Source organism: Trichechus manatus, unplaced genomic scaffold (genome assembly GCF_000243295.1).
Source record: "Trichechus manatus latirostris isolate Lorelei unplaced genomic scaffold, TriManLat1.0 scaffold00044, whole genome shotgun sequence".
Taxonomy (NCBI): domain Eukaryota; kingdom Metazoa; phylum Chordata; class Mammalia; order Sirenia; family Trichechidae; genus Trichechus; species Trichechus manatus.
In genome coordinates, this window is record NW_004443980.1 from 2,726,399 (window position 1) to 2,745,872 (window position 19,474).

Consider the following 19,474-nt stretch of genomic DNA (forward strand, 5'->3'; position numbering starts at 1 on the left):
TCAGTCACAGAAGGACAAATATTGTATAAGACCACTATTATAAGAACTCAAGAAAAGGTTTAAACACAGAAGAAAACACTCTTTGATGGTTACGAGGTTGGGGTGGTACCTTTAGGTGGGCTTGAAACTCTAACTTTTCAGTTAGCAGCCGAGTGCATTAACCGTTTGCAACACCTAGTCAGAATTAACTTGATGGCAACTAGTTAACCCACATCACAAAAACCATGAAGCAGTTTAGCAGACTTGGCTGCCTCAGCAGCCTGTGGGCCTGTCATGCTGGTTAAAAGCCAGCAGGAGCAGAGGGATGAGGTGCCCTGGCCAGAACCCAATGCAAAAGACTTCACAGCTGCAAAGTGCTGTCTGTCCTGTGAATAAGCACTCAGAGCACTCCCCTCGCCCCCGCCTTTAATAGTTTAAGGGAAAAAAAAGTTCAACCTAGAATTCAATAAACTTTGGGAACCAGCTTTCTGAAAATCGTATTTACGTCTTTTTTCAGTTGCCCTCACATCTTTGTTGCAGGCCTTAGAAAAACTGGACTTCTTGCAAAAGGTGCAAAGAAAACCCTGCCCAAGGACAAAGCTCTTGCTCCTCCCTGAAGTGACTGAGTCACAACTGGTCCACTGCTCGGGCAGAGAGTGGGAGCCCTCACATACGAATCTTTGCCACACACATACAAACCATTTTTATTACCTCATAAACTTGATTAATCTTCACAATACAGCAATTATGTCCTTTCTTTCTTTCCTAACCAACATAAACTTTCCCTAATTTTTAGGGTGGATCGACAGGAGGCCGTGGAATGCTGATTAAAATGGAATGTCAAGCCCAATTGCATTTTACAATCCAAATTCTTTATGGAGTCAGAGAAAAACTGCACTGGCCTTCACCAAGCAGGTCCTTCAGCGCCTTGTCTTCCATCCAAAGAGCTGGAGTATTTTACCAGCTGGTCATTAATTTTTAAGCATTTTAAAAATTGAGAAAAGCCATTCATTTGCAAAGACATTTAACTACCCCAACCCTCAGCCCTGTGCTGAAAGCCGAGAACTCACAACATCTAGAAGCATGTTTGCCTCCGTCAGACCTTCCATTTGAAAACAAGTATTTATTTGAAACGAACTGCTGTCAAAATTCAAATCCCTGAAAGCCAAAAGAAATCATTCTTTTTGACTTCAGAGCCACCTGTGGTATGATCTGCTGCCCTGCAAATTGACCCAGTGAGGACTGAGGAGGTTATAGCTGAGGTATCCTTTCCAAAGCCAAATAGCCTATATCCTATGGGATACCTGAAAATAACTCCCAGTTTAGCTTTTTGGAATGAAGCAAATGTTTAAAGTAGCCCGAAGTGCAGCTTCAGTGTTTACAGCAGCCCGGCTGCCTCTGGAGCTGGCGCAGGGGCCGGGGGAAGAAAGTGGCAGTTTCTCTTTGAAGCCTGCTGCTGTGAGTCCAGGGCAACCAGACTGCAGGGGAGGCTCCTCTCCAGCCTGGGGCCTGCTCCAGAGCGCCCGCCCGAGATGGAAGGCCGTCCTCTCGCTGCTTTCTTGAAGGTAGACAAGAGGGAGAAAAAAAGAAACACAGAAGACTAAGCTGGAAATTTTAGGACTCTTGATTCAAACACTTTTGTGACAATGAAATTTTAAGGGAGCCAGCTGCCTGCAGCAGGGTGGAACAATGGTGCCCACTAAGCACACTGAGGGGAAAGGTGGACCTTTTATTTTCTGCCCTGATAAAGAAATTGTGGACCAGGAAATAAAGGGAAGAGGTGCCTGAATGGGAAGAGTTCTCCAATGGGTTAGTTCAGTTTTTGTCTTTGGTAATGAACTACCAGGGAACCCACCACCCCTTTGCCCTCCAAAAACAAACAGTTGTCATGTGGAGTCAATTCCAACTCATGATGACCCCATGTGTGTCAGGGCAGAACTGTGCTCCACAGGGTTTTCAGTGGATGATTTTTCAGAAGTACATCACCAGGCCTTTCTTCTGAGGTACCTCTGGGTGGACTCAAACCACCAATCTTTCAGTTACCAGCCGAGAGCATTAACTATTTGTAGCACCCAGGGACTCCAAGGAACCCTAACACCCTGTAATGTCCCCTCATTCTCTTCTAAGCATCCCTACAGCCGAGCAGCTCTTGTCCAACTCTGTGGTCTGCAGTGTGTGTCTGAAAAGCACCTCCTCCACCATCCTCTCTCTCAGCTGAAGATGGGCTTTCCTATTTCATTAAGAATATAGAAGAGGAAGCTGGTAATGGGGAACTCAAGGTCGAGAAGGGGAGAGTGTTGACATGTCGTGGGGTTGGCAACCAATGTCACAAAACAACATGTGGATTGTTTAATGAGAAACTAGTTTGCTCTGTAAACCTTCATCTAAAGTACAATAAATATATATATATACATACATATATAGAAGAGGAACTTGCATGCCCCCCAATTCCCTATGTGCTCACCTTTCTGCCTCCAGATGGTGTGTTCTGCCTTCTCCTGTACGAATAGCCCACACTCCTGTGGCCAACCCTCTATTCGTGCAAGAGAACCCACTTCACCTACTCAAGGACATCATCATGGTTTGCCTTCAACCTGTCTGCTGCATCATCAACTTTTACTCTCTACTACAGTATTCCTTCTGTCTTCCCTTTTTTACAGAAAAAAAAAAGGAAGACCGGAGAATTGATGCAGTCAAACTGCGGTGTTGGTGAAGAATACTGAATATACCACAGGCTGTCAGAGAACGAACAAATCAGTCTTAGAAGAAACACTACCAGAATTCTTGTTAGAAGTAAGGAATGCGAGACTTCGGCTCACTTACTTTGGGCATGTCATCAAAAGACTGATTGCTAGAAAAGGACAACGTGTGTGGTAACGCAGAGGCTCAGCGAAAACGAGGGAAGCCCTCATGAGATGGCGTGACACAATAGCCGCAACAGTAGACCTAAACATACCAGTAATGAGGAAGATGGCACAGGATGGCCCAGCGTTTTGTTCTGTTATACGTAGGTCGCCGTAGGTCAGAGCAGACTCAACATCACTAACAATAACAACAGTAATATCCTGACATACAACCATGCTGCAACGTCTCCTATTTCAGGAAAAAAATCATCTCTTAACCCCACCACCAGCTACCACGCCATTTATCTGTTATCCTTTACAACAAAACTCCTTGAAAGCATTGTTTTTATGCCAGTGCTATCCAGTAGATATATAATGCAAGTCACTTCTGTAAAATTAATCTTCCTAGTAGCCACATTGAAAAGGTAAAATGCAAGTGAAACTTTAATAATATATTTTGTTTAACTGAATGTATGCAAAATATTACCATTTAAAACGCAATCATGATAAAAAGCTATTAGTGAGCTAAATTCTTTTTTGTACTAATCCAGTATGAATGCTTCACTTGCAGTACATTTCAATTCAGAGCAGCCACATTTCATGTGCTCAGTAGCCACATGTGTCCGGTGGCTCCCATATTGGACAGTGCGGGTTTGTACTGTCGAAATTTCTCCTCCTGCCCTCTCTTGAACCCACTCTTTTCAGGTTTTCACCACTACTCTACTGAAACTGCTCTTGTCAGTGTCTCCAACAACCTCCATTTTGTTACACCTCGAGGTCAATTCTAAGCCTCTATCTTACTTGACTTACCAGCAATATTTAACAGTTGCTCACTCTTTCCTGCTTGATGAACTTTCTTCACTTAGCTTCCAGGATACCACACAGTCCTGGTTTGCCTCCAACCTCACTGGTTGCTGCTGCAATATTAAATATGGAAAATTAAAAAATAAAACTTGTTTTAAAAAGGTTTAATAGTGAATGATATTATTTTTCCAATAATGGTAGGATAGTTAAGTAATGATGATATGAAGAAATGTTTATCTTGTAGTATGCGAAAAGAGTGGGATATTAAATTCTGTATCTGGGTAGATGAATCCTGATAGAACGGGAGAAAAATGTGGAACAGAACTTCAAATTCTTAAAAAAAAAAAAAGACTTACTGGACCTGTTGAGACTGGGGAACTCCCTAAGACTATTGCCTTGAGATGTTCTTTAAATCTTGAACTGAAACTAACCCCTGAGGTTCCCTTTTATCTAAATAACAAATTGCCTCATGAAATAAAGAACATCACCTGTGAGTACTGTACTCCTCTAAAAAAAATCATCTGTATAAGACCAAATGATCAACAAGTACTTTAAAACAAAGATGAGAATATAACGGGGCCGGGAAACGAGATGAATGGAAATGGAACAACCAGAACAGAAATAATGAGAATGTTCATGCATTGTGAAGAATGTAACCAATGTCAGTGAACAATTTGTGTAGAAACTGTTGAATGGAAACCTAAACTGCTGTGTAAACCTTCACCAAAACACAATTAAATGTTATTTTAAAAAATTCTATATCTGGTAGAATCACAACTTATAAAAGGAACAATAACTACACACAAAAAAAGACTGGAAGAAAAGACACTAAAAATTAGCATTTTTGAATGGCATTACTATGGACAGTATTAGTTTTGATATTTCTTAAAATAAATATGTATTATTTTTACAATAAACAGTATTACCTTATTTTTGTAAATAAACAGTACATTATTATCACACTGAATTGTAATGCCATCATTAAACTCACATATATACTTGAGTCTGTTTCTAGACTCTTCTCTGTTCCACTAATTTGTCTTTTCCTCTGCAAGTAGGATTTAATTTTTATTATGGTAGTGTTAGAGTATGCTGAAATACCTGGGTAAATATCTTTTCACTATTTTTTTCCAAAAATTTATTGACAAGTCTTATGCACTTTTTCTTCCATAGAGTTCTATAGTAAACTATAGTTTCCTAAAACTTCTCATTTATGATCAATTGAAATAGCATTACGTTTGTTTATACATTTGAGAGGGACTGACAAAAACACATGAAAAGGATGTTCTCTGCAGCAAAGTTTAAAATAGTAACAAATTTGAAATAGCCCAAAGTTATAACCCAATGGAAAAGTGGTTACGTAAGTTATGGTATATCCACATGTTGCTAACTAGTCTCCAATAGACCATAGCGCTTGGGATTCATGCTCTTGTCTTGTATCCTCTCACACTGAATCAAAGCTGGCCTTTGGGACCAATAGATTGGTCTTACGAAGCTTTGTAGATTCTACCTTTGTCACTGAGACAACATGCTCTGGAGGAAGATGGCTGCCATGTACGAAATCTAAATACCCTAAGACCTTCCTGCTGTAAGAAAGCCCAAGCTAGCCAGTTAGAGGCCATGTGGAGGGAGAGAAATGCCCAGCTAGTCTCAAGCTGTTCCACTCATCATAGCTGAGGTACCAGAAACAAGTAAAGGAAGAAGCCATCTTGGATATCCAACTCAGCTGGGCCTAGGGCTCCAGTCCTAGCCACCATATGACTGTAGAATCATGAGTGGCGTCAAGTGAGAACCACACAGCTGAGCTTAGTCAATCCATAGAACTGTGAGGGACAAAATAAATTGTCATTTTATAACCACAACAGAAATTGGTATCTGGAACTGGAGAGCTAACAGAACGAAACCTAAATATATGACGTTGACTTTGGACCAGGCAGTGAACAGATGCCAGAAGGACTTGAGAAGACTCTTAACTGAGGTTGGAAAGACAATGAGAATATTGTTATTGGAGACTGAAAGTGTACTGGTGAATAGTTCGGTAATATGTTAGCCATGGTAATGTGAAAAATAGAAAATGTTCTTGATGAACTGGTGAATTTAGCTAAGGAGATTGCCAGGCAGAACAGTGAAAGTGTCAAATAGTTCATTTTAGCTGCATATGTTTATTGTAGCTTTGTTTATTGAAGTATACTGATAAGACTTTTTTTTATTGTATGAAAGATTGCTCTTGAGCACTTCAAAACGTTATCATACTGGGAAAATATTACATATAAACCAACCTGACTCTTAACATTATATGGATTTTATTCCCCTATTGATAAATCACATTTGAATTAATTGGCATAAAATAAACTCATTTTATAGCAGAACAGACTGTGCAACAAAAATGTTAATGGTGTTTATCCCTGGGAGGTAAAACTATAGGTAATTTTAATTTCTTTTTTATGATTTAACCTTATTTTTTAAATTTTATGTAATGTGCATTATTTTTGTGATTAGAAAGAAAAATGTTATTTTTTTACAATAAGTGAGACTTCTTCCTTCTTTTGTAGCTCCTCACACTCTTGCAATAGGAACTTAGTTCTGTGGTCAGTTTTTCACAAACAGTATCTTCAAATGGTTGACCACTTTGGCCACAGCCAACTTCTTGGTATTCTGTAGAATTTAGAAATTAATTGAACTTAGGAAATAGTTGAAAAATACTGATTTACATGCTCCTTAGGAGTGAGGATGGTGAAACTTCATCTTGCTTACTTTGGGCATGTCATCAGGAAGACCATTCCTTAAAAAAGGGCATCATGTTTGGTAAAGTAGAGAGTCAGAGAAAACAAGGGAAACCTTCAATGAGATGGAGTGACACAATAGCCACAATAGTAGACTAAAACATAGCAATGATCATGAAGATTGTGCAGGACTGGGCAATGTTTCATTCTGCTATATATAAGGTCACCATGAGTCAGAGCCAACTCAACAGCAACAAACAACAAACAGTAGATACGGAATGAAGAATCAAGTTGCAGTCTCAGATCTTACACCTGAGATTAGTTTTTCTATAGAAAAATATCTTTGTGGTCTACGGTAGTTTAATCACTTGTACTTGTGAGGGTGTCCAGCTCCTTCAAGGGCATCAGTGTTGGGCACTTCACTCTTCTAAAGAGCAGTTTGCCCATCCATCTGTGCACTGTGCTCAAAGTCTGGAAAACTCAAGCCCTCTAAAAACAAAATCCATCTATGAGCAATGAACTCTGCTTCTTCTTTACCTCCTCTGGTTTAGCCAGGCTATATGTGTATGTACTATGAGCAGAGTGTAGAATTCTTTCAGCCCCAGGAGATGGGAGCAATCAAGAGAGCAGGAGGCTTGAGTAGGAGAGGAAATGGTTATTTTACTAAATATAAGAAAGTTGTCACATTGCAAGAATTTTGTAAGCTATTCAAGAAGTAGTTGCTTTTAACCTGTCTCCTAGGATATTAATTTAACTCTTCTAAGGATGACTTTCCAATCTTAGCTCTGCTTTTCTGAAGTAACAGAAACGATTTCTTTTTTAAGTGACTGGGGAGAGGTTTACTTCCCTGATCTATGTTCAGTTCCTGAAACAAACTGAAGGAACAAATACACTGAAGGAAAAAGCAGGACTAAGAGATCCAGAGATGCCTTCTGCCCATCCCTTCGACCATATTATCCAAAGAAGGGTACTCACCACAAGGCAAGGTAGTCATCTCAGTTTCCATTATTCTTGGCATGTTCATCAAGTGGGATTTCAATTACAGCCCTCTTTCCCCTGATTGCAGGGGCCATTTGGGCCTAAGAAAGCTCACTCTTAATTCTACCCAAGAAAGAGAATATCATATTCCAGTTTGGTGGTTGAATGCACCAGATGGATACACAGGCCTAGACACTGGAGGGTTGTGAACTCTGTGGAGCCCATGATTGCTGGAGAAAATGCTGAGATTTAAGCTCTTGGAGGAGTTCTCTGAATAGATGACCACTCCTTAAGTACGGGCTGTGCATAGTGACTCTTCTAAAGAGTACAATATGGAAAAGTGTGGGAGGGCAGAAAGTATAACTTTGGAGTGGAGAAACCTGAGAAACACTACCTCAACCAGGTGATCAAGGTCAACATCAATGGTGATAAGTCATGTTGATAATATGTAGCCTTGATATGGTGTCATGAAAATGCACTTTACCTCTGTAGTCTTCCTTCCAAAAACTCCTAACCCCGATCTTATAATGAGAAAAACATCAGACTAATCCCAATTGAAGGATATCCTTTAAAACAGCTGACCAATACTCCTCAAAACTATCAGTTATCAAGAACAAGGAAAGTCTGAGAAATTGTCGCAACTAAGAGGAACCTATGAAGACAGGATAACTAAATGTAATATGGTATTCTGAATGGGATCCTAGAACATAAAAAGGACATTAGGTAAAAACTAAAAAAATATATATAGTGTGGACTTTAGTTAATAATAATGTATCCATATTAGTCCGTTAATTGTGACAAATGTATTATACAAACATAGGGTGATAATAATAACATCAGTGAAGGGTATGTTGGAATTCTCTATACTATCTTCACAATTTTTCTGCAAATCTAAAACTGTTTTTAAAAAGTTTATTAAATTTAATATAAGAGAAAAAAGACACATTACATACAGGAAAAACAAAGATAAAAATAACAGCAAACTTATCATCAGAAACTACAAACCAGAAGAAAATGGAGAGACATCTTTAAAATGCAGATAAAAAAATAAATCAGCTTAGAAATCTGTTTCCCAGGGAAATATCTGATAAAAATGAAGACGCTGCTAGATGTTAATGGAATAAAATGTGGGCAGGAGAAAGAAGGTGTATTTGGGAACTCTCTGTACTTTCTGCTTAATTTTTCTATGAATATAAAACTGCTCTAAAAAATAAACTCTATTAGTTTTTTTAAATGAAGGAGAAATAAAGATTTCTCAGACAAACAAACACTGAGAAACTCCATTGCCAGTAAGCTTGTCCTATAAGATATGTTCAAGAAAATTCTTCAGGAAGAAGGAATGTGATACAATACAGAAAACTGGATCTACACAAGCAAATGAAGAGCGCTGGAAAAGGAATAAATGAAGATTTAAAATGCATTTTTCTTATTCTTAAGTGCTCTAAACGATGATGTAGAGCAAAAACAACACAAGTTTTCTCACAGCATATATGAAATTAAAATATATGACCAAAATAGCACGAAGTATAGGATGGATGGAAGAGTTAACCATATACTGATATAAGGTCCTTATATTACATGTAAAACAATATAACATTATTTCAAGGTAGATTCAGTTAATTAAAGATATATATTGTAGCTCTAGGGGAACAACTAAAAGTAAAAATAAAAAGATGTATAATTAACTAGCCAATAATAAGATAAAATAAAATTATAAATAATTTCAATTATTCCAAAAAAAGAAGGCTGACAAAGGCAAAAACAAACAAATAACAGATATCCAGCAAATTGGCAGGTTTTAATTCCATTATATCAATAATAACATTAAATATAAACAATATCAACACACCAGTTAAAAGACAGAGATTGTCAGTTTGGGGAAAAAAGCAAGATTCAACTATATGCTGTCTACAAGAAACAGACTTAGAATATAAAGACATAGATTCACCAAGATAGAGGCATTCTAAAAGTAAAACGATAGAAAAATGTATACCATACAAACTATAATCAGAAGAAAGCTGGCATAGTTACGTTAATATAAAACCAAGTACACTTTAGAACAAGGAATTTCATCAGAGATAAAGAGACAAAGGGGTAAATTCTCCAAGAAGATGTTACAATCCTACATGTGTATTCACATAATAACAGAGCTTCAAAATTGTTGAAGCAGAAATTGATGGAACTTAAAGGAGAAATAGACAAATCCGCACTTATAATTGGATATTTCAACACTCCTCTATCAGTAATTGATAGAACAAATAGACAGAAGACCTGATCATTGCTATCAACCAACCTGACCCGACATTTAGAGAACGTTACACCCAACAACAGCAGAATACACATTCTTTTCAAGTGCGCTTGTAACATTCATTAAGATAGATCACATTTTGGTTCATAAAAAAGTACTAAATTTAAAAGAATGGAAATCATACTAAAAATGTTCTCTGATATATTAAAATTAAAGTAGTAATCTATATAGAAAGGTATCTGGAAATCCCCCCAAATACTTGGAAATCAAACAAGTCACTTCTAAATAACACATGGGTCAAAGATAAATTTAAGGAAAATTTTAAAATATTTTGAACTAATACAACAAATAAAAATAAATAAAATGAAAATATAACATCAAAATGTATAGAATGAATATCTAAAGTACTGCTTAGAGAAAAAAATTAGCATTAAATCCTTATGTCAGACAAAAAGAAAGTTCTCAAATTAAATGATACAAACTTCTACCTTAAGAAACTAGCATAAAAAGAATAAATTAAACCCAAAGCAAGCAGAAGGCAATAAATGATAAAAATCAAGTAAAATCAATGAAATTGAAATCAGAAAATTAATAGAGAAAATTAACTCAAAGTTGGTTCTTTAAAATAAAATCAATAGATTAATAAAAAGGTCTCTGAGTGAAGTAAGTGGTTTAGGCTCAACTACTAACCTAAAGGTTGACAATTCACACTGACTCAGTTGTATCATGGAAGAAAGACCTGTAATCTGTTTCATAAAGATTATAGTCAAGAAAGCCCTACGGAACAGTGCTCTGTGTAACACATGGAGTCACTACGAGTCACAGTCAACTCTATGGCAACAAGTTTGTTTTTTTCTTAGTTAGACTTTTGTTTTTAGGTGCTGTTGAGTCAGTTTTAGCTCATAGTGACTCTATGCACAACAGAACGAAACACTTCCTGGTCCTATGTCATCCTCACAATCATTGCTATGTTTGAGCCCACTGTGGCAGCCACTGTGTAAATCCATCTTGTTGAGGGTCTTCTTCTTTTTTGCTCACCCTCTACTTTACCTAGCATGATGTTGTTCTCCAGGGACTGGTCCCTCCTGATAACATGTCCAAAGTACATGAGATGAAGACCTGCCATCCTTGTTTCTAAGAAGTTAATAACACAAAATTAATCATAGCCTAAACATAAAACATAAAGCTAGAAAACTCCTAGAAAAAAAAAATATGTACGAGAAACCTATATGACCCTGGGTTAGACAAAGAATTCTTAGATAAAACATCAAAAGTACAATCCATAAAAGAAAACGTTCATCAATTGTACCAATGCATCAAACTTCATCAAAATTAAGACTTTCTGCTCAGAAAAACATAGTTTAAGGAAGTAAAAAGGAAAGCCAAATACTGGGAAAAATTATTTACAAATAACATATATGTTAAAGGACTTATGTCCAGAATATACATGAAACTCTTAAAATTCAATAATAAGAAAACAAACAATCCAATATAAAAATGGATAAAAGCTTAGAACAGACACTTCATCAAAAAACACATACAAATGGCAAAGAAGCACATGAAAAGATGCTCAACATCGTCATTAGGGAAATACAAATCAAAAACAATATAAGATACCACTGCTTACCTACTTAAAAAAAAAAAAAAAAAAAAAAAAAAAAAAAAACTCCTTGCAATACCAACAGCTGGCAAAGATCCAGAGCAACTGAAACCCTCATACATTGCTGGTGGGAATATAAAATGTCACATTCCCTTTGGAAAACAATTTGGTAGTTTCTTATAAAGTCAAACCAATACTTACCATGTGATCCAACAATCCTACTCCTAGCATTTTACTTGAGAGAAATAAAAACCTATGTTCACACAAAAATGTGAATGTTTATAGCAGCTTAATTCATAATCACCAAAAATTGGAAACAACACGAATGTCCTTCCATAGTGAATGGTTAAACAAACTGTGGGACATCCATACAATGGAATACCACTCAAAAATAAAATGAATACACTATTGATACATGCAACAATATTGATGAATCTGAAATGTATTTTGCTAAGTGAAAGAAGTCAGTCCCAAAATGCTACATACTATAGATTCCCTTTATATGATATTAAGGAAAAAGCAAAGCTATAGGGATGGCGGTGTCCCTAGGTGGTGCAAACAGCTAATGTGCTCAGCCACTAACGGGAAGGTTAGCAGTTCAAATCCACGCAGAGGTGCCTCAAAAGAAAGACCTGGTGATCTACTTCAGAAAAATCAGCCATTAAAAACCCTATGGAGCACTGTTCTACTCAGACATACCTGGTGTCACCATGAGCTGGAGTCAACCTGATGGCAACTGAGGGTCGGGCTGGGGAACAGATCAGTGGTTGCCAGGGTTGGGAGTGGGAAGAGAGGCTGACTACAAACACACAGTTTTCCAAGTAATGGAACTCTCTTTATGTTGATTTTGGTGATGGATACACAACTCTATGCATTTGTCAAAACTGTACACCAAAATAAAAGGTCTTTTAATCAAAGGAGAAGATAGAACTGAAGAAAAAAGTCCATCCTGTATAAACTTCCTCGCCCTACAGAAGGGGTCCTGCTCCCAGGAAAAATCATTGCCCCTACCAAGTCATCACAGGTCACCAAGGCCTCGGGTAAGCTATTTATCACTGCACTGCACAGAAGCATTGGTCGGGGGAGTGCACTCTAAGTCAAAACAGTCAAATCAGATATATCCTGACACCCCCTCTCCAAGTAGTAAACATTCCTGATAACAGAGGAGCACAGCAGAACGTTGGAGCAAATGTAACAGCTCTTTTCCCCTTCTATAAACCTGGGGCTGGAAAGTCTACAAATGTGCTATTTCAGCTGTTTTAAGCAGCTTATCGTGATTTTCTGAAAGTCTGGCCTCAAGACTTTAGATTCCTTCTTAATAACATTTAATGCTACCATTATGTAATTGAATCCAGTTTGTCAGTGCAATGGGAATAGCATTAAACTGTAATTCATTTCACTGTCTTCTAGCTTTCAGACCCTCAAGTCCCAGAGTCGAGAATACCAGGAACTTGAAGCAAGGAATGATCCCAGCCCTTCCCCCTCCCACTGCCCTCCTGGGCCATCCTCGGTTTTTACACAGTGCACTCTCCACTTCATCATCACCAGGACTCTGCAATGTGTCACATTCTCGGAGTGTGTGCATGAGGGACACTTCCTGAGTTACTGAGTCTCAATCTGGGCCCAGAGCATTTTTGGAAATGGAATCATATCAGGAGATGGTACTTTTGCCATCAAGTGCCCCTGGACATTAAGTACCTGGCACCTTGCCACCCAACATGCAAGTAGCCACTTTATTATTGAAACCACATGTTCATTAGCAGAGTTGGCACCAACTCAACCTCCACTGTCCGAAGTTAATGTTATGTTCCATTATAGTCCAGACAACAGGACAGTGTAGGATACAGTTTGGGCAAGAGAACAAACAGCCTTGCTGGACGAAATCTGAGTCTTCGACTGTTAGAAATACGATCTAGTTTCTATCTCACTGATGTTTCAGAAAGGGACATGTTTTGAAAGAAAACACCATTCTTTCAGTGTTATCTTTGCAAAATTGTATTTAATTCTTTCCACCACTTGCAGAGACAACCAGAGTCCGCAGGCTTCTTGCTGGGCTAATCACTCCATCCCTGAAGATCCATACAAGAGTATTTCACTTAATATAAAGGAGTCACTCAGAATCAGTTAAGAAAGCCTGAGAGAGTTCTGAGAACAGTGTTCTTTTAGAAGTAGGGAGGAGGAATGCTTGGAGAGGAGAGAAGGGAAGGAAAGGAGAGAGGAGAAAAAGAATATAAGCAGAAGAACGACTAGTGCACTCAAAATGAAATCATCAATTCCATGGGCAATTTTCACTTAGATTGCACAAATACTCAGTCCTCAGACATTGTTTATGTTAAAAGGCACGTTTACTCACTGCTTTATCCTGGTGGAAAGACATGGTGGATTTTTTAAAACTTTCTATTGTTTTATTTATTCTCATGTGTGCATCTCACACATAAGTCAGAGGGCTTGAATTTACTTGCATCCCTTAGGGTGAAGCAAACTCACTTTTTGCGTGTATGCTCAGAAAAACTGCAGAAAGTATTTGTCTAAACCCACAGGTTTACGAAAGAGTTTCTTATACCACAGCGTACATTCAAATCCCTTCTTGTTTATACATGACAATCAGGCAACAGACATTTACAAACTTAGAAACCTACGTTGTGGGAAACGGAGTAAAGTATTTTTGCGTTTGGAAAGAGTGGCAACGAAGACTAGTTTCGTTTTTCCCCCAGATGATCCATGAGGTATTATAATCCTCCCATTTATGGCTAGGTCTATTATAATAAAATATTTTCCAGAAATCTGAGGATAATCTAGCCTCGTCAGTTTCTCACAAAAGCAACTATATTTCAACAGGTCATGTAAAAGTGGCAGTCAATAAACTACCTTGAAGAGTAGACCATCCTACCCAGTTTCTTGACAAGTGATTACTTCAACTTCCTGAGAAGCTGGATCTATGGCAGGGCATATGTTTAGGCCCCAAATAAAGCCAGACCACCAAATTATGAGGGGGAAGGACTTTGAAAGAAGAATGGAAAAAGTCAGAATGTAGCCGAAACAACTTACACTTACTTATAGTTTATTATTACTTTTCTTTCGACTCCTATTGTGGCGCGTAATCTTTATAGTGCTGTCCACTGCCATCGAGTCAATTCTGACTCATAGCAACCCCATAGGGTTTCCAAGGCTGTAAATCTTTATGGAAGACAACTGCCACATCTTTCTCCTGTAGAGCTTCTGGTGGTTTCGAACCGCTGGTTAGCAGTTGATCGCTTAATCACTGGGCCACCAGTGCCCTTTTATAGTGTTAGAGGTCTATAAAGGTTCTCATGCACCTCGGCTTATTGTCCTGAGGACCTGAATAGAAAATTCCCACTTCCTGGACTCAGGCACTTTCTCCACGAGTTCAACTCAAAACCTTCTGAAGATAGGAAGCGTCTCCTTTTTCTCTGTAAGCGAGGGGTTAACACTGACAAACAATGAGCTAAATGTGTTCATTGATGCATGTACTTGCATGTCTAGTCGGAACCGCTTCATCAATGCTCATTTTCCATATGACCTTTTACAAGAAGCTCAGAAAGACATCCATTGTTTCCTTGTACTTAGTGGTTTTAAAGACAGAGTCTCCACAACTGAAAAGAGGAGTCAGAGAAGAACGGCCTAGAGCAAAGACAGGACCCTTTGCTCACAAGAAAAGCCAAGGATCAAATCAGCCACAAGATAGTGGCTTAGGAATTGCACCCATTTATGTGAGATATGTAGCGGTTTGGATAGGTCTAAAATACAGCTTTCATGTTCCCAATCAGCTCTTAATAGTCTTCCTAAACTACACTACTTCCTATCCCTACACTTTTCCTTTCAAGCAACAATGGGACGTATGTCATTCATATGGGCTTACCTGGCTAAGCTGACATCAACGCATACTTCTAATGTGTGTCTGTGTAGTTATACGTATAGCTCAAACATCTCAAAGATCATGAAGATTGCACAGGACCAGCAACATTTCATTCTGTTGTACTAAGGTCCAACTGGATGGCAACTAACAACAACAGTGACAGAGCTAAATACATATGCTATATAAACATCAGCTATATATATGCTAATGGGAGGTAGGTCATGATAGGTAAGGATGTTCTGATTTGGCAAACAAACTAATTGTGGTAGATAGTCCCTAAATAATGGCCCCAAACCATCCTGTATGTACATGCTTCTTCTCTCATCACATAAACCAGTTGTCATGCAGTCGACTCTGACTCATAGTGACCCCATGTGTGTCAGATCAGAACTGTGCTCAGGGTTTCCAAAGGCTGATTTTCTGGAAGTAGATCGCCAGACCTATCTTCCAAGGTGCCTCTGGGTGGACTTGAACCTCTAACCTTTCGATAAACGTCAGTGCATTAACTGTTTGCACCACCCAGAGACGGAGCTTATTTCCCTCTCCTTGAATCTGGCCTGCCCTGTGACTGCTTTGACCAATAGAATGTGGAGGAATTAATGTTCTAGGACTTTAGAGCCCAGGCATTAAGAAGGCCTAGCAGCTTCTGCTTCCTTCCATAAGCCTCGAGTTGACCATGTGAGGAGTCCAGGACTCCCTGCTGGAAAGAGAGGTCAAGGGGAGAGTTTCTAAAAGATGAGACCCTCCTCACTGCAGTGGAGAGAGAGGCAACATGGGGAAGCACCAGCCCCAAGATCTCTAGTGCTGGCCACATCTGCAGCTCCAGCCATCTTCTGAAACTGCATGAGAAACACCTGCCAAGCGAGAATCAAAGAACCACTCAGTAGAGGAACCATGGGATGTAATAAAATAGCTTTTTTTTTATTGTTTGATTTAATAATATTTTATTGTGTTTTTGATGAAAGTTTGCACAGCAATTTGGTTCCCATTTGACAATTTCTATACAAACTGTTCAGTGACATTAGTTAAATTTTTCACAATGTGTCAACATTCTCTTTAATTGCATTCTCGTTCTATTTCCATTGCTCTAGTTTCCCTGCCTTCTTATCTTCATCTTTACTTTAGAGTGATTATTGACCTTTTGGTCTCATATAGGTGTTTTTTTATGGAGCACCAGACTCACAGGCAATATCCTTTATTTTGTGTGCCAATCTGTTATTTCGCTAAAAGGTGGCCTCAGGGGATAGTTTTGGTTCAAGGTTAAAAGAGTATCTCAGGGTGATAGTCTCAGGGACTTCTCTAGTCTCAACTGGCCAGTAAGTCTGGACTTTTTAAGAATTTGAGTTCTGTTCTGTGTTTATCTCCTGTTCTATCAGGATCTATCTATTGTGGCCCTGATCAGAACAGTCATTAGTGGTAGCTGGGCACCATCTAGTTCTTCTGGTCTTAGGGTAGATGAGGCCATGGCTCACATAAGCTATTATCCCTGTAGACTAGTTTCTTCTCTAAGACTTTGGTTTCCTACTTTCTCTTTTGCTCCTGATGAGTAGAAACCAATGGTTGTATCTTAGATGGCTGCTCACAAGCTTTTAGACCCCAGATGCTACTCACCTCACTAGGATTCAGAACACAAATTCTGTGAACTCTATTATGCCAATTGACTGAGTTGTCCCATGACACTATGGTTCTAAGCCTAGAAAACCAATCTTGCAAAGTTTTTGGTTATATCTGAGAAGTATTTGTAACTGTGTACTCTATGAATATGTATGTGTGCACACACATATCTGTACTTACATGTACATATAGATACTTCTATGTGGAACACATATACACACCTGTACCTACTCATACACATATATACCTATACACATACATATGTGACCATACACTTGTTTTTTTGGTTATTGTTGGTGTTGTTGCCAAATTATATATGTTATATTCTTTAGCACAAACATCCTTTTCTCTGGTGTGCTTGTGTGTGGCATCATTTACTTTGGTCAAACTATGCTCACTACACCCACATTCAGTGTTATTTTTCCCATCGCCAAAAATAACAAGCATCTATGATCCAGAAAGTGATCCCGCCCCTTCCCCCACCAATCCCTGGTAACCACCAATCAACATTGGTCTTTGTCTTCTTATAAAGGTGGGATTATACAATATTTGTCCTTATGTGACTGACTTAGCATTATGTTCTCCAGCTCCATCCATGTTATAATATGTTTCACAGATTCATCTTTGTTCTTTATGGTTGCATAGCATTCCATTGTATGCATGTACCATATTTTGATTATCCATCCATCCGTTGATGGGCACTTAGGTTATGTCCAGTTTTTGCTCCTGTGAATAATGCTGCAATGAACATGGGTGTGCATTTGTCTGTCTATGTCTCTTTTATTTGATCTCTAGGGTATATAGCTAGGAGTGGAATTACTGGATCATAAGATTTTTTTATTTTTAGTTTTTTGAGGAAGCATCAAATGTTTTCTGTAGTGGTTGTACCATTTTATAGTCCCACCAGCAATGGGTAAGTCTTCTAATCTCCTCATATCCTCACCAACATTTGTTGTTTTCTTTTTTTTTGTTATTTTTTTTTTGTTTTTATCAGTGCCACTTTAGCCACGGTGAGATCTCATGTAGTTTTGATTTGCATCTAACAGCTAATGACAGTAATCATCTTTTCATGTGTTTTTTGGTTGCTTGAATGTCCTCTTTGGGGAAGTGTCATTTCATGTCTTTTGCCCTTTTTTAATTTTTTTTTTTTTGTACTTTTGTTGTTGAGTTGTTGGAGTTTTATATGTATTTTAGAGATCAGACCCTTATCAGATAGGTTGTTTCTGAAGATTATTTCCCAGTCTGTAGGTTGTCTTTTTACTCTTTTCATAAAGTCTTTTGATGATCATAAGTATTTAATTTTTATGAGGTCCCAATTATCTAATTTGTCTTCTGCTACCCATGAATTTGTAGCTATGTTTGTTAGCTTATTTCAAAAAAAAAAAAGAAGATCCCATAGTTTTCTCTCAGAAACTTTATAGTTTTCGATTTAACGTTTTGGTCTTTGATCCATTTTGAGTTAGTTTTTGTGTATAGTGTGAGGTATGGATCCTGTTTCATTTTTCTGCAAGTGGATATCCAGTTTTGCTAACATCATTTATTAAAGAGACTGTTTCTTCCTTATTGAAAGGACTTTGACCCGTTGTTGAAAATCAGTTGTCCATAAATAGACGGATTTATTTCTGGGTTCTTAATTCTATTCCATTGGTCTATGTGTCTATTATTGCCAATACCAGGCTGTTTTGATTACAGTGGGTGTATAGTATGTTTTGATATCAGGGAGCATGAGGCCTCCTACTTTGTACTTCTTCTTCAGTATTGGTTTGGCTATTCAGGGCCTCTTTCCTTTCCATGTAAATTTGCTCATTAGTTTTTCCATTTCAGTAAAGAACATTGTTTGGATTTGTATCAGGATTGCTTTGTATCTGCAGATCGCTTTAGGTAGTATTGACGTTTTCACTATATTGTTTTCCAATCCATAGTCACAGAATGTCCTTGCATTTATGGAGGTCTCTTTTAGTTTCTTGTAGTAGTGTTTTATAATTTTCACTGTATAAATCTTTTATGTCCCTGGTTAGGTTAATTCCTAGGTATTTTATCGTTTTGGGGTCTGTTGTATATGGTACTTTTTCTCCGGATTTCCTTTGGAATACTCCTTGTTCGAACAGAACAAGGGGATAATGCGTGGTTTAAAGTCAGGAAAGGTGTGCGTCAGGGTTGTATCCTTTCACCATACCTATTCAATCTGTATGCTGAGCAAATAATCCCAGAAGCTGGACTATATGAAGAATAACAGGGAATGAGGACTGGAGGAAGACTCATTAACAACCTTCGTTATGCAGATGACACAACCTTCCTCTCTGAAAGTGAAGAGGACTTGAAGCACTTACTGATGAAGATCAAAGACCACAGCCTTCAGTATGGATTTCACCTCAATATAAAGAAAACAAAAATCCTCACAACTGGACCAATAGGCAACATCATGACAAATGGAGAAAAGATTGAAGTTGTCAAGGATTTCATTTTACTTGGATCCCCAATCAACACCCATGGAAGCAGCAGTCCAGAAATCAAAAGACGCATTGCATTGGGCAAATATGCTGCAAAAGACCTCTGTAAAGTGTTGAAAAGCAAAGATGTCACCTTGAAAACTAAGGTGCGCTGACCCAAGCCATGGTATTTTCAATGGCATCATATGCATGCAAAAGCTGTACAATGAATAAGGAAGACCGAAGAAGAATTGATGCCTTTGAACAGTGGTGTTGGCAAAGAATAGTGAATATACCATGGACTGCCAAAAGAACGAGCAATTCTGTCTTGGAGGAAGTACAACCAGAATGCTCCTTAGAAGCAAAGATGGTGAGACTG